At 40.6% G+C, this 15,833-nt stretch overlaps 1 long non-coding RNA gene across 2 annotated transcripts in view; it reads left to right on the top strand.

Annotated features, from left to right (window-relative positions):
• LOC125301465 overlaps positions 1-15,833 on the top strand; it is a 32,527-nt gene that overhangs the window by 4,868 nt on the left and 11,826 nt on the right. The window contains exons 2-3 of one of the 2 annotated variants that reach the window (XR_007194751.1): positions 7,735-7,836; positions 8,826-8,910. This is a non-coding gene — a long non-coding RNA (uncharacterized LOC125301465). The remainder of the gene's footprint in view (positions 1-7,734; positions 7,837-8,825; positions 8,911-15,833) is intronic. The other variant, XR_007194752.1, reaches the window with a different exon arrangement.

The raw sequence follows: 15,833 nt of genomic DNA, 5'->3' as shown, positions 1-15,833 counted from the left end.
ATCCTTAAATTATGCCCGGGATTGATTCTATTTATAGCCGGACAAATAAAGGCAGGTTCCCATATTTGCCTATACCATACCAACAATTGCCATCAGTCCACCAGCACTAGAAGACATTGCTTCGATTTAAGTCAATGAAATAACACCTCTTCTTAATATTTTATTATATTGTTGGTTGGATTAATAAAGTCGTTTTCCTACCATGGGTCTCCAACACACGTTCTCAAGCTCATTGTCTTGCCGCCCCTTTCGAGCTAATTACCAGAGGCTGAAGGCTACTACATTTAACGCAATTGTTGCGTGACTCAAGGCATTCCAGCCTACGAATTTCATAAAAAGTAGCCTACTAAATCATGCATAATTAAACAATAACTCAATTTAGGCTACTTGGCTATGCAAAAAGGTTTCTATTACAGCACAACCCCTATTCAATGAATGGCTGCCTTGTCTCGCAATAAACAGCGGTGGAAATCCCAACACTTTTTTAACTGCATGAAACATAACAGTGAACCATCAAATGTATCTCCCAGAGTTCAGTGCCCATCAGTCCCAACATTTAGCAATATAATCAAACAGTCAAAAAGTAAATTAGATCCCAAACCAAACCGAAAATGTTGCTTTTGATGGCCTTTTGATGGCCTACCAGTATGCCGCTCCAAACGAAAAGCATCTCTAATGATGGTTGTTAGTAGACAAACTGGCTTCAGATATCCAACAGAGTGAATATGAGATTGTGCAGTCTTACAGTACTGTAGATGGCTGTGGTTAGTGATGTGATGCTGTTAATGGGGAGTTTTACATAGTTAGCGCAAACCCTATAGGTTATTATTTATTTAGCGTATATAAGGCTTTTTTTCCTTATCAAAAGTGAGGGGGACAACGGCTGTCTCTTCAGCACTGCGTGGGACATATCCCCCACGTCCCCCGTGCCTCCTGCGCCCCTGGTAGAGTGACAGGCTCTTTTTTTTTTTCAAATAGTGATTTTTAGCCCAAAGTCCATTTTCATGTAATTTATTTGTTAATTTTGCAAATACAGAACACACCTGAGCAAATTTCACAAAAAATGTACGTTTTCCCTCTAATGTAATGTGCAAAGCAAGTAGAAAACATTTGAAAATAATTCTCTTTACTCTCAGAATGTTGTGTTAAATGCCCATGGCTGCTTCCGAGGCTGAGCAAATCCACTACTGCCATTGAAAACCTAGATTTCTAGAGAACTAGAATTAATGTTTATTTAGACCAATTGGTGGACAGCACATCAGTGGCACATAATTTGGCCTGCACTGCAGTACCCACTGTTCCTTTTGATGACTAAAGTCGTACTTGAGCTGGCCGAGATTAAAGACAGGTGGTAGCTTGTGCCTACCTTGAGGGAACACTGGCAGTACAACCTGTCATTATCTTTCTTCTAAAGAAGCTGCCACCTATTACAAGACTTCCCATTCCCAATCCCATTCCACAGGCATAACTCTCCAAGCTCTGAAGAAGTAGATTTATGCTTACTGACACTTTGTAGTTTCACAATGACATGAGCAGGAAACAGTATAATGTGAAATTTAAATTTATCTGACACAACAATATAAACCCCATAAGCTGTAAATTATAATAAAAAATAACATTGCAGTCTGTCCTCTGGCAGGGGGAGAGACTTCACATTTTCACATACAATTAGATCAAAATTGGTTCTTTTCAATGATTTTTACTGATAATGATGATTTGAAGCTCTCGAAAGTATAGAAAACAGTCCAAAGTTGCTGCTTGTGGATATATACTTTATCAACTCTCCAAAATGTAATACCAACCACATGATCCTATAAGTACAAAACATAATCCCACATTCCATAGTTTTAATTGATTCTTAAAACACTATGCTCATTGCTCAACTTGAAATTTATGAAATTTAGGCCCCATGTATAATAATTGTAAAAATCCAGACTGTTGATTCTGTCGTTCCTGACAGAACCTGTAAGTAAGAGAAGTGCGTGCAAGATGTGGCTTCAGTCTTAAGTCATCTCTAAGTCTATTCTAAGGCTAGTTTGGTAAGCTTTATCTGTGGCCGTTGTGAAGCTCGTTGCACCTGACAATCAGTTGGCGGTTGAGAGTCGTTGTCGCTTAGGATAGAGGTATCTGATACACATGAGTCACTTTTAAGACCGTCAGATGGCAAATAAAGTCCTTCACTGACTATGACGAATATCAATTTTCAGTGTAAGTCTGGATAAACAATGCCCCCCTTTATGCAGAGCAGAGGCAGCGACTGCTCCATTGAAGTCTATGGCCATAGCTCAGAATTTCACCACATATACTAAGAGCTTGGATCTATAGAGTTAAGAATGTGAATTTTGGGTATGTTTTCATGATCCTCAAACCCTTCTGAACATTTCAGGTACATTTTTAGCATTTTTCAGCATTCCAGTCTGCCCTGCTGAAAAAAACAGCTAGAAACCAGCTTATGCTGGTAGCTGGTTTTAGCTGGTCTTTGCTGGTTATCTTCCAGATCTTGCTGGTCTTTACTGGTGTAGCTGGTTGGGCCACCAGCTGGACATGCTGGCGTGACCATCTGAGGAAGCTGGTCATGCTGGAGTGACCAGCCTGTCTTGTGTGATACAGCTGGTGCAAGATGGTCATGCTGGTGACCAGCCTGTCAAGCTGGTCATGCTGGTTTGCTAGAATGACCAACATAAGCTGGCATGGCCAGTTAAACCAGCACTATAGACCAGCAACACCAGCTAAAATGACCGGCTTGAGGTGGTACGACAAGCAAAACCAGCTGAATTACCATCATAAGCTGGGAAAACCAGCTGAAGGTATGTTTTCGCAAGAGTTTTGCTGGTCTAGCAGGTCAACCATCACAGGGTGGTCAAACATGCTGGTTAACAAGCTGGTCAACCAGCAAACCACCTTTAGTTGGTCAGGCTGGTTTTTTCAGCAGGGTGGAGAAAATCGACCTTATATCAGGTACTGGTTATTATGACCGCCGCTAGCGAAGCACTCATATAGGGACCTTATATCAGGTACTGGTTATTATGACCGCCGCTAGCGAAGCGCTCATATAGGGACCTTATATCAGGTACTGGTTATTATGACCGCCGCTAGCGAAGCGCTCATATAGGGATTGTCAAAGTTTTTTATTTTTTCCCCCCCGTCATCTTCTTCCTGAATTTTTGGTCAACGATACCCGGGACACCGAACCACCGGGGCACATGAAATTTGGTGGGTATGTAGCCGCCCCACTAGACTTTTACGGAAAAATTTCGCTTGGTCCTCGGGGGCCACTCCCCCCCTCGCGCTGGGCCCCCCGAAACCCAAAAAATGCAGTTTTTCCTAAATAACTACCTGAAATGTGGCACCGAGGATAAAGAAATTTGTATGGTATGTTGGTCTCAAGGGCCCACATCAACCTAGCCCATAATCACTCATTTGTGATTTGCAAATGCAATATCATTCTGCTTTAATCGCCCCTCTCTTCAGTTAAGATGTTCAGAACTGCACCAAATTGTATGTGTATGATTAACCTGACATTCTCCGGGGGTATGCCAAGTTTCGTAGAATTTCATCCATGGGGGTCTGTGTACATTTAGTGACTGTACACTCATTGGCCTATAGATGGTGGTGCACACATATACACACGCACACACACACACAGGAACGCACATACCGTCAGTATCGGCAATTACAACGGGCGATACATCATTACAAATTCAGTAGGATTAAAGGAAAACCAAAAATATTCATCATAATAATTTGGCTGAATTTCCAGTATTGGTGTCACGTAGTCGTTTGTCCACCAGATGGCGCATCGTTGCAGTGAGATGTAATTTTGTTGGAAGTTAATCTAAAGTGGGTTGGAAAGACACTACGCTTCCTACAAGGACAAGACTGTAGTTACCGCAGAGAACGTCTAATAAGGGTAGGATGATTTCTGCATGACATGTAATTCCCATTTCTTCTTGAAGCCGAAATAAATCTGAGAATGTTTATCGGACATGCTTGGTTTTTACTGCAGGTAGGCTACGTTAATCTTAAGTTATATCAATAGCTTAGAGTAGGTAAAATAATGTTACCGTTAGCATTGGTTGAGTGATGGAGGCCAATTTGATTATTGATGAATTGATAACAGCACTAATTGCATCTTTCGACTGTCATCTCATTTGCTTATGACCATAACCTAGGCTACTAACAGGAGCTAAGTGAGTTAGCCACAACACGTTCGCTACGTGATGGTTTTCTAATGGAAAATATAGGCTACCTGAAAGATAACCTGTCTATGATGCATCCTAAACACCGGGCTGGGACATTTAGCTCAAAGTCTCAAAAAGCATCTGAGTCAACGTTCATTCCCAAACACCCATATAGGCTACTTCAATCCTCTATTTTCAAAGGTGATTCAAGTAAGGAAGAGCATGGCTCAAAGTAAAGTAACTAGGACTGAAACTACATAAATTCGTCAAAGTGAATAATTTGTGTCATCGCCGCAATGTAGATTTATTAACGCACCCGTGATCTACATCTCCATTTAAACCAAATCTTTTAGAGCGCACGTTGAGAGATGTATCCAGGGCAGGGCTGTACCTACACATATTTGTTGCACGTGCTACAAAAATCATTCTTTGCGATGGATGATTTAGTACCAATGTTACACCGGTCCAATACAGTTTTGCCTATGGCTATACCGTGAGACTGAGACGTTTTTTGTTTGTTCGAAGTGTGTGTTTAGGGTGTGAGAGTCGATGTGCTTTGATTCCAACTTGGTAGTAGTAGTCTATGCGATTAAAAAACATGTGTGTGTGAAGTATCCAAACAATGATAACGCTTTCATTATGGCTGCTTTAGCCACAGACCTTGAGCTACTGTACAGTGTGTTGGGTTCCATTTAGAAGTGTCGCTTTCCGTGATTCACACAGCTGGGTGAAATGTATGACTACTGATGTGCAAAACTATTAACTTTTCGCCAAGAGGTGGCAGCTTAAGTCCGCTTGATACTGTAAGCCATTGGTTCCCAAAGGAGATTTTATTTGGGTCGCCAGCATAGCCTAGTGACAATTTATGTTGTGTAATAGGCCTAGCATAGGGCCTATCTTATATAGCTTATAGTTTGTTAACAGTCACGGTTTTGTCATAACTTCCTCTATGCATTTTTGCATTTAGAATAGCTCTGAAACCGGGGCTTAACACGCCGCGCGGGCTTAGTGCGTGTATATCTCAATCGCAAAATTAAACAATATTTCTATCGGGCGCCTACCATGGACTAGGCTGGGTGAACTCAGCTGATCTGCCGGCGATTCCTTTTCGATTTCTTAAAAGATTGAGCTTGGTCTGGCGAAAGCCAGACTAACCATGGACCTCATAGTTGCAAAATGCAAGGGAACATGAATCAGCATATTATTTGCACAAACAATAACGGACAGTAGCTCTTCAACTTGGCCCGTTACAATGTGTATGAACAGTCTAGCAACGCATTTCATGAAGGCCCTTTTGGACATGTCAGTTATTTGCATCACTGGGTAAAACGGCATTTTGTTTTAGACTACTGGTATTTAATTTGTGCATTGACAATAAAGCTGAATATCATATGAACTAGATGACTAAACTTATGCATATGTAGAAGAAGAAACATTCACAAAAATCCATGACATGACCTCTCTTCTTGATAGCTATTGAAAACTGCATGGAACTGACAGGGATTGTTTTGTTTAATAATAAATAAATAAATACATTATGCTGCTACCTTCTGCTTTTCCCAAATACAATGTAGCCTACAGGTGTACCTTTCATCAGTCCAGTTGCAATGGATGGACTGTGATGAACTGCCCTACTTGTGATTGATACTTTAGATATTTTAAAGGTTTTATAACAATGCTACAAATTTTTTGGCAAGTGCTACAAATCTATTCACCTTTGCAGCGCCAGTAGGCTACTTTGTGTGCGGCCCGCAAACACACATTCCAAACAAGCATACACAAAAGTTTCAAGAGTGGGGGATGGAGTAGAAGATGGAGACTAATTCATTAATATGATTTATTTTCGCGGAATGGATGTACAGGACTAAGCGGCGGTCAATTTTGTACCGCTATGCGGTACATCTAGTTTATTCCACTGCTGCAAGTATCTTGCTCCGCCTTAACAATCTTTGGTTCACTGGCCTGTTCTTCTTCTTCAGTAAGTTTTTCTTGGCAGTTTGCAAACGGAGTGCATTACCACCACCATCTGCTAGACTGAGATGTAATGGCAAGTGTACCCTTTAGCATGTTCTGGCCGCCGAATTGAGTTGTCATTTGTGACAGTGTGACTTAGCAAAAAGTTAGACCCACAGTAGGCATTCAAATAATAAATTCAAAAAACTGAATGTCTTGCTTTTCTACTGCCGTTGTTTCACTCACAAATTAGCAAAAGCGCCATTCATTTTTCCATAGAGATTTTTTTCTTAGGAACCAGGAAGTGTTAAAATGCTAACGTTAAAATGCTAACGTTAAAATGCTAACGTTAAAAATGCTAACGTTAAAATGCTAACGTTAAAATGCTAATGTTAAAAATGCTAACGTTAAAATGCTAACGTTAAAAATGCTAAGTTTACTTCCCCACTTTAAAGGGTTCCTTCCTTTTTCCAAAAGTCAAGTTGGAATGAGATCGAATAAACCTATAAATCGTTCAAATCAACTCAAATGCATCTTGGAATATGTAGGCTACACTAGGCAGCAGTAGGCTAAATGTCACCATGCCAAATATCATTGATGCGTCATTTAAGATCGTAGAGTTAGGGGCTCATTTGGAGTGTCAACAGGGTCATTGTAATAGATAACAATTTGACAATTTGACAACTAGTGATGTAACTTGCGCTTCAAACGCTTCATTTCAGTGTTATTACACTTTGTCACCAACCACCGGTCCTTCAGAATGACCCAGCAATTCATCTTACAAAGAGCATTTCCAGACTCTCATCCCAGTTAAAACTGAGCTGGAAGCCTTGGAACACACCAGATCGTCCGGGATTGGCCTAGCGGTTGAGAGGTGGCTATTGGCAAATAAGCAAATACATTTTATAGACAGCTTTTTCAGAGACAGCTGATCAATTCTTATCAGGTTGAGCAACTGTGGAAATGTTTTAACTGCTAAATGATCCCACTATATCATTAAACCGCACCAAAGGTCTGAATTGGTGATTGCCAAATCACATTAATGTACTTGATTGCATAATAAAACTGGACATATGATCCCCCTTTGTCTCAGTCATCTGTTTTCACAATTCTAAAATACTTTATGACTCTGTCTGGCCACATCTGTGTCATATCTCAGATCTGTGTGACATATGACAAAAAACATCAGTATATAATGACCAATCTGTTTGGATGGATTGGGACACTATAAGTATGTGCAAGGGTAGCCTTAAATACCACAAACAAGAGGGACCAAAGTGTAAAGTTTTTGGAATGGCTAAGAAGAAGGGAACCTAGTACTGGGCCTTGTAGTGCTCCTGAGTCCTGTGCTCCAAAGAGTTACATTGAAATGACATCTGCTTATCTACTCAACTAGCCAAATGAAAGCAGTTTTTGCATAGCCTGTCTTGCCCTTGTTGCCGAAATCCAATAAAAAGAGACATATTTGAACAATCACCCAATTGTTTGGTTTATTTATCCAAATGTCTAGAAGGCTAGAGCCTGAGGAAACTGTAGAAGACCTAGAAACAAGTGGACAGTTGAAAATATTACTCTGAAAATATTCCTGTTCATATTACAGGCCACATCAATTTTGTACATGACTACTCTTTGAAAGGAAGAGAAGAACTGGACCACCTACTGTTTGTGCAACAGGGATCACTGCATTCAAGTTATACACATGGTATGGCTCTTCTAGAAGGCAGTGGGATTGCAGGATGTGATTGTGTAGCAATGAGTAACTTGTTCTGACTGCATGTCCAGAGACACTGTAGAATGTTTAGGATGCATCAGGATTTGTTGTAAAGCTCACTATTGGCGTGTTTCATAGCCTATCCAATACTGTAGCTGTAGGGAGTATAATGGGTAAGTATCTGGGAGAAGTCTGCACTGAATAGGTGAGGATTGTTGCAAGCACAATTGACCCAGTGAATCATCAAGATGACCAGTCAAGTGGCGGCCGATTTGCATGAATAGATATCAGTAGGAAATACAGCAAAAAAGGTATAGAGATGTACAACCATGAACTGTTAACAGAGGGTGGTTTATTTTCTGGTGGTCACTGTTTTGGGGCTTAAAATAAATGCATTGAGGTCCTGAATAAGACGGACTGGGAACATTGGTAAAGCTTGGTTTTGTAGATAGTGTCAAGGAAGCTATAATGCAGCTCAGCCCTTGCACCTTGGAGATAATTGGCAACCTTTACAATGGAAGTTGAAAATCATACTGTGGTTACAATATAGTACAATTGTGACCAAGTGCATGGTGCTTACCAGTTCCTCAGCAATGCCTTGCGTAAGTTTTCTGCCCTGTTGCATTGCTCTTTGGGATGACAGAACATGGGATGATGGGGCAGGATGTTCTAAACATACCCAACAAATAGTTTTGAAGGAGACTGTTTAGAATTAGATGGGGTATTCTAACCATAGGGTTTGAAGGAGTATCACTTCTGAGTGACACAAAATGATAAGTCATAGTCGATAGTTGGGTCATAATCAAGGGTCTATGTTCCAAAGGATTGTACTCCATCAGTGCTGGTCTGTTCTTCTTGGAATTGGTTTGTCTCTCTTACCCTTGTGTGTTTGAGTCATTCCATTGCGTCCTGAAACCCATTACTTTCTGTATCTGTACATATGCATTTAAAAAAATGGATTGTGTTCTTGGTTCTTGCAGAGGGGGGATCCCGCAACATGATCTCAGCTAGAGACACAGCAAAACCTCCTCTGCTCCTCTTCCAGAACCTCAAGGGGCGAATCAGGTGATTCTTGATTTAAATTTCCTGTTACAGGGCATTTCTGATGTTGAATAACCAACGTTCAAGAATTTCTGAGCATGAACTTCACTCAAGTTTCAGCTGATGCTTGGTGTACGGTGTAGTATGGGAGGCAATAAGCAACTCTCGGTTACACAGCCATTCAGGTTTTACCAGTTTGTTGTGTTTTGCAATGGATAGGAATGCAATTATAGAGTTGTGTTGTTGAAGTTAGCTACTTCGTAAGTCAACCATTCTTCCAACAAAGGCAGGCAGTGACTGGGTCTTAGATGATACAGTGGCAAGAATGCATCTGGCAACTATGTTGACATTTGTGCCTTTAGAATGTTAGAAAAAGGTTTGTATTTACCTTATTTATTCATATTTCTGGAAAAGACAGGTGTAGGAGTGATGTGCATTCTCTGCATCTTTTATTCCTGTAGCATTCTGATTTGACAACCTAAGTGACTTTGCAAGATGTTTCTGCTCTTAGAAGTATGCCATCTTCTGGTTGACAATAAGTAGTACACATATCTCTTACTCTACTTTGGTGCCCCCTACAGACCCTTTCAACAATCAAAACAAAAACAATGCTTGAACGTTCTATTTGGTTCCCAATCTACTTCCTCTGCATTAAGATAACATATGGAATGTTAAAACGGAAGCCTTGTGGGGCCAACTATGATGCTGATAATGGAACTTTCTTGAAAGGGTCTATTGTCATCATGTACAAAAAAAGTGTCTACTGTACATACTACTAGACTACTTCGGGTAGCAGCTAGTTGATATTGCCCATCGTTAACGGGGTCATCAAAGAATATAAGGAAAGAAATACACAATATTCTTACATTTACAGTGTTATCCAAGTTCTGTGAGTACAAGAATAGTTCCATTTTGGATGAGCAATATATAGTTTAGTCATTAGCTTCAGATGACTTGTCATAAGAAGCATATTTGAGCTTTTGAGCATATTTACAGTAAATGTTATTATTTAAATGGAGTCATTATTATTATTATTATTATTATTATTATTATTACATTGCTATGCTGTATTATTATCATATTATAATATTATTATGGTATTATAACATGATTAACAATTGTTATTAATTAATTAAAATGAGTGTTACTGAATTATGATAAGCACAGTGATTATTATATTATATTATCATATTTTATTTCATAATATAATCTTTATTACTTTATTACTACTACTACTGATACTATTTACTTTAGTAATAACAATGTTATTACATGGTTTCTAATCCAATACAGTAGTTACATGCCTCTTAGTCAGTACATGACTCATGAATCAAAAACACTGGCTGAATTTTGCATTGTATTCACTATTCCTGTTTAGCTATCACAACATAATTAAGACAAACAACATTTAAAGACAGCAAGACAGCCACTGTTTTGTCTGTATTGTTTTTCTTTAAACATTTATCTTTTCCTGTCCTTTCGTTCACATAAATTCTCAATGATGCTGTCAAAAAGCATTTTCGTTTTACTGTAGACAACAAAAGCTGTAGCCTAGAAATCTAGACGCACCCTAGCGGCGGCCCAGGCTAGTCTAGCAACTCTCCGTTGGCTTGCGAGCTGGAAAAATTAAACTTCGATAGGGCCAATCACATCGTGCATAGAGTCGTTAGGCGGGCTTAATGTAATGATTGATGGCAAAGTAGAAACGGTTCGGCGTGAATTCCCTGCTACTAGAAAACAAAGAAGGTGGATGTTTCTATTGGCTTTTTAACAAAACTTTTTTTAAGTTAGCAAAAGTTTGAACTAGCCAACTAGCTCCGCTGGTGAGAAATTGCATGGGACTCATTAGTTGTAGCGCTATCTTATTGCGTGCAGAGGGAATTTGAAAGACAACCGATTATCCCGCCCCTCGGACTGAGCACTGCGAATGGTGAGTCACCAGACCCTACCTTTTAATGTGGGTCTGGCTCGTCAGGATACAAAAGCTGCACATTGCACCATTAAGCTATGGTCAGGGCACACTTATTGAGTCATTTGCACCATCAAACTATGGTCAGGGCACACTTATTGAACTATGGTCAGGGCACTTATTGAGTAATTTGCATGGTGTGCTATTTGCGCTCCCCCTAGTGCTAAGTTGAAAATTGTTGATGGACATTAAAAACATTCTAAAAGATTTATCTTGACAAAAGTGTAGTAGTTATGTGTAGATGTATTGATGTCATTCATATTATGTTATATTTCTTCGGTTTATTTTGGCACATGCAGTTTTGCTTTGTTAATCGTGATTCATTTTTTCCAATTGAATTGAAATACACAGCAAAGCTGCACAGGAAGCAAACAACAATGTATTAATTTCGGCAGCACTATTTTATTTTGTAACCTTCATTGGCCCATGTGTGTGGGGACGTTGATGCTACAGCTAAGATACAAGTTACAACTGATACAAATTAGTGATACAAATGTTTCTGCTCAGTTGAGATTTATCCCCCTTCTACCTAACCGCATTGGATGTCATGGAGCCTTTCAAAGAGTGAGAACCAACAGCACGGCATTTGTCACAGATTGAAAGAACATTCTGCTGGCAAACAGCTGACAGAGAAACCTATCTGAAGCCCTGTGAGGGAATACACAATGAAGCTGTCTGACAGACAAATGGAAACACTGGCACAGAAGCATCTGGAAGATGGGTTTACAAGGATTGGCTGCAGCCAGCTCCCAGGGCTATGGTTACTGTAAGTGTGCAAAAGTTCATCATCAGCAACCAGAATGGATGGATGGCATTGCCAACACTTACATTAGTAAGTGGTTAGGCCTTCCCCCATTGCCTCCTCGACTTAGGCCTCTTTGGCAAGATTGAATTTCAATTTCAATTTAACTGTACTCATATAGCGGCAAAACATTACACATGTCTCATGACGCTTTACAGAGTGCTAGACAATCAGAGAGAGGAAAAGAAAAGAAGGGTGATGGGTCAGAATTGGAGATGCATACAGGAAGAAACCTCGAGCAGATCCACCACTCAGAATCGGAGATACATACAGGAAGAAACCTCGAGCAGATCCACCACTCAGGGGCGCCTGCAGGAATTAATGCTATGGTATGCACACCCATCACCCCCAAAAAAAAAAAAACAAATTCAAGCTTGGACAATATTTGTCCGTTTCCCGGTTTTAGCCCAGTGCATTGGTCAGCAAAAAAGTCTACATAGCATAACAACATCCACATGCAATAATACAACAACCACGTCTACAATAATTAATTTGGACAACTTGATACAGCCCTATACAGGCTAAAGTTACCTTGTTTTGTTCTAGCCTACCGTGACGTAGCCTAGTTGCGTGCCCGCGTGCGTATTCTGCCTCTTGCTCAAACAAAATTACGTAATATTACGTAAAAAAGTTACGTAATAGAAAATTGGGAATAGCCTGATGGCATGCAGCTAATGGGTTACTGTGCATAGTTGGGAAGGTATGGTGGGCCAATTTGGTGTGAATACACATTACACACACACACACAAGGGACTCTCGTTGTTGAGTAGCCTAATGGTACGCACGCGTCAGCGGACGATACACCTGCAGGCTACGCCACCGACTCAGGGCCTGACCCATCTGCCTAAGGTCAGTTACTTAAGCAATCTGCCAAGAGGCCGTAGGTTACACTAATTCTACAACAGCTAAGGAGCATTGTTAGGCACAACGCGCTAGCCGATTGCCTAAAAAAACCCTTAGCTGTTGTAGAATCAGTGTAACCTACGGACTCGAGTGGCTTATTGCTTTTCTAAATCTGTTACTATAAATACCTGGCAAAGTTTCATAAAGTAAAGGCACAGCAACTAGAAATATAATGAGTTATTCCTAGATAATCATTCTTCCGCCAAGAAATATATTTCCTCTATCTGAATGATTGCCAAGTAACGTCGAGACGCAGCTAATTTAAAGAAGCCCCTATGCAGGTCTGGTTATTCCTTCACTGTTTCTGGGTTTTCACGACATAGCTCCCCCTGCAGCTTCGGTAGCAAGTGACTGCTACGCTAAATCCCCACAAGCTAGCGAGCTAGCCATCAAGAAACCAAGCTAAACACATACAGGGCTCACAACGAAACGGTCGAGCAAACACATTGTTCAAGAGACTATCAAACCACATTACAAAAACGAAGTTCACCCAAGGGTAGGCTACTTACAATTTCAACAGCAACAAAGCCAAGTCGCCGTCCGTTTTGCAGTCTTCTAAGAAACTACAATCTGACTACATTTTCGAGGCGTGATTGGATACTTCCGCTGAGTCACATCCGGATTTACCCGGTCCGGGTTCAGAAAGTTGCATATTCGGTTTTTCCGTGGAGAAGCGATACGGGGAGACGAAGCACCCAGCATGGTGGATGTCCACACAGGGTGCAGGTAGAGCGCACAGAACGAGGTGGACTAAAGCCCTCAGCAGGTTACAGCTCGAAGGGGTCCTGGGGAGAGTGAGGGGAGCCTTCAACACACCCTGGAGCTTCTCTTAACCCTTAGAACCCTAAGCTGTTTTTAGGGCATTTTCACTACCTTTATTCATAAGGATTTATTCTGGTCATTGTAAGTGCCACACACACATATTATATATTGTTTTTTTCAGCAGAGTCTAGGCTATCCAGATCTGCCATCATTTCATGTATTAGTACTAGCATTGAAATCATATTATAAAAATTCTTATATTTTGACCTGTATCTCACCACAGCAAGCTCATAGCTCTACATGCATTTCATGTGTGTGTAGGGCAGACTGTCCTGAAACGGGCAATATCATTGCCATGTTGGAGGGATACTCTGGGGCTGAGCAATTTACAGAAATATGTGGTGTGTGATTTACGGAAATAAATGGCATTTTTTATTTAGTGATGAAAAATGACCATTCTGCGCTCCATATCTGTGACACGAACTGATCTGACCTGACTTGACCCAAGTTTGCCTGTTAGCATGTGTGACTATGGTGAATGCACTCATGATGATTCTCAACTTTTTACTGCATTGCCATGAACAAAGTAAAGGCAAAAAATTTGTTTCTTTGTTGAACAAATTGGGATGCAATGTGAGCCTTGAATTGGATGCCATGCAGGAATTTGCTAGGATCTCAAAACCGGATTATGAACATGTTTTGCCATAGAGAAACACACGATAGCGTTGGATTATAAACATGCTTTGCCACAAAAACAGACAAAAACGTGGGGTAAGTCCAGCTATATGAAGTTATTATTTTGCTATCACTTCGCCTGTTTTATAACCCAGAAGGATGTATTTGGTATCAAATGATAGCTCTGTGTCTCCTCTTTCATCTAACATACGTGGCATATATATCCGATCACGGGTCCGCGAGTAATTACTCCGAGAGTAATTGGTGTGCAGCGTTGGTTTGTGTACATGACGTTAATATTTTGCAGTCACTTCGATATCCATGGTACCAATGGATAGCCCTGTTTCTCCTCTTTCATCTGATATGCTTGCCATATCTATGCGATCACGGGTTCGCGAGTAATTCAAAGGAGAGTAATGGGTGCGCAGGTGAACACAGAGAAGTATAGACTTTAAATATGATGCAATTTTATTTAATTTCAGGATTTTTTTTAATTTTCATACTTGATCGTACAGACAAGTGCGTAGTCTCTTTGGAAAGCCCCACTTCTTCTCTGTCATAAAATTAAGGTTTTATCTCGTTGTGATGAACAGTCGCGGAGCAATGTAACAGAGAAGAAAGGGTGTGTTTTTTGACGCACTTTGCGTCAATCGGGTTCTAAGGGTTAACATTAGTGCACATCTTGATAGATAGATACTTTATTGATCCCCAGGGGAAATTCAAGAATCTAATTCACATCAATGGTGTGTCCGCAATATGTGACACTGGACTTTAGGAATTCACATTTGTCCTTTCTTGCTTGGAGTCCATACTCGTCCAGCCTCTTCAGGACCCGCCTCAGGTTCTCCAGGTGTTCTTCATCTGTACCGTCCATGACTATGACGTCATCAAGATAGTACTGTGTGCTGGTCCATGGCCCAATGCCAAGGCCACCTCGAACACAAGTTTACTGTAGCAGTACAAACTCTTGACAGTGATGATGACCAAAAATACGTTTTTGAGTCTTGTTTATTTTCTAGGCTATCTGGAGGTAAGCTTCTGCTAAATCCACCTTTGAAAAACACTGCCCCCCAGACAGGTTTGCGAACATATCCTCAATCGTTGGAAAAGGGTTCTGCTCAAGCTGAAGCACTGGATTAATAGTAACTTTGAAGTTGCCTCAGAGCTTGACTGTGCCATTTTCTTTTTCAACTGAGACCACTGAGGTAGGCCATCTACAGCGGGTGTAGATGTATAGGAGTCAAATGTCTATGTTATAAAGCATGACAAACTCTTTAACCTCAATGGCACCCATTTTTGAAAACAAAAGTTCAGCTGAATGTCCCAAGTAGCTGACACTGTGGAACTGAATAGGTGGGAGACCATCTACGCTTCAACAACAATGAAGGCAGACGGAATATGCAGCTCAAATCTACCTGGTTGCTCATCTCACCTAAAAGCTCCAGATGATCCCAATGGCGGAGAAGCTGGCTGTAGATGTGCAGATGGTCCCACTGAAGCGATACCTACCAAATACACAAGGATCTGGGGCTACAAATGATTCATCTTATGCTGCCCATTTACCAGACAACTTTGAATTTGGAAAAGACTTTTAAAAGACCAAAGTCTGACACCCTTTCACAAGACAAGTCTCAGAATTTATAGTCTGAGACTATGATTTTGCAAAGACTGCAACTGTACATTCATTTGAATCATTTCTCATCGCACACCAGTTATCTCAACGAGGCATATACAATCCATAGTGTGCTCGTTTTTAAAGTTATATTTTCATGCTTCTGCGGCATTGTTGCATGTGCGACACCCCCTATCTGCAGGGTTGTGCATATAACAACATCC

Source organism: Alosa alosa, chromosome 10, assembly GCF_017589495.1.
Source record: "Alosa alosa isolate M-15738 ecotype Scorff River chromosome 10, AALO_Geno_1.1, whole genome shotgun sequence".
NCBI classification, from domain to species: domain Eukaryota; kingdom Metazoa; phylum Chordata; class Actinopteri; order Clupeiformes; family Clupeidae; genus Alosa; species Alosa alosa.
The sequence above is the reverse complement of the archived record's forward strand: the minus strand, read 5'-3'. Positions and strand labels throughout refer to the sequence as shown.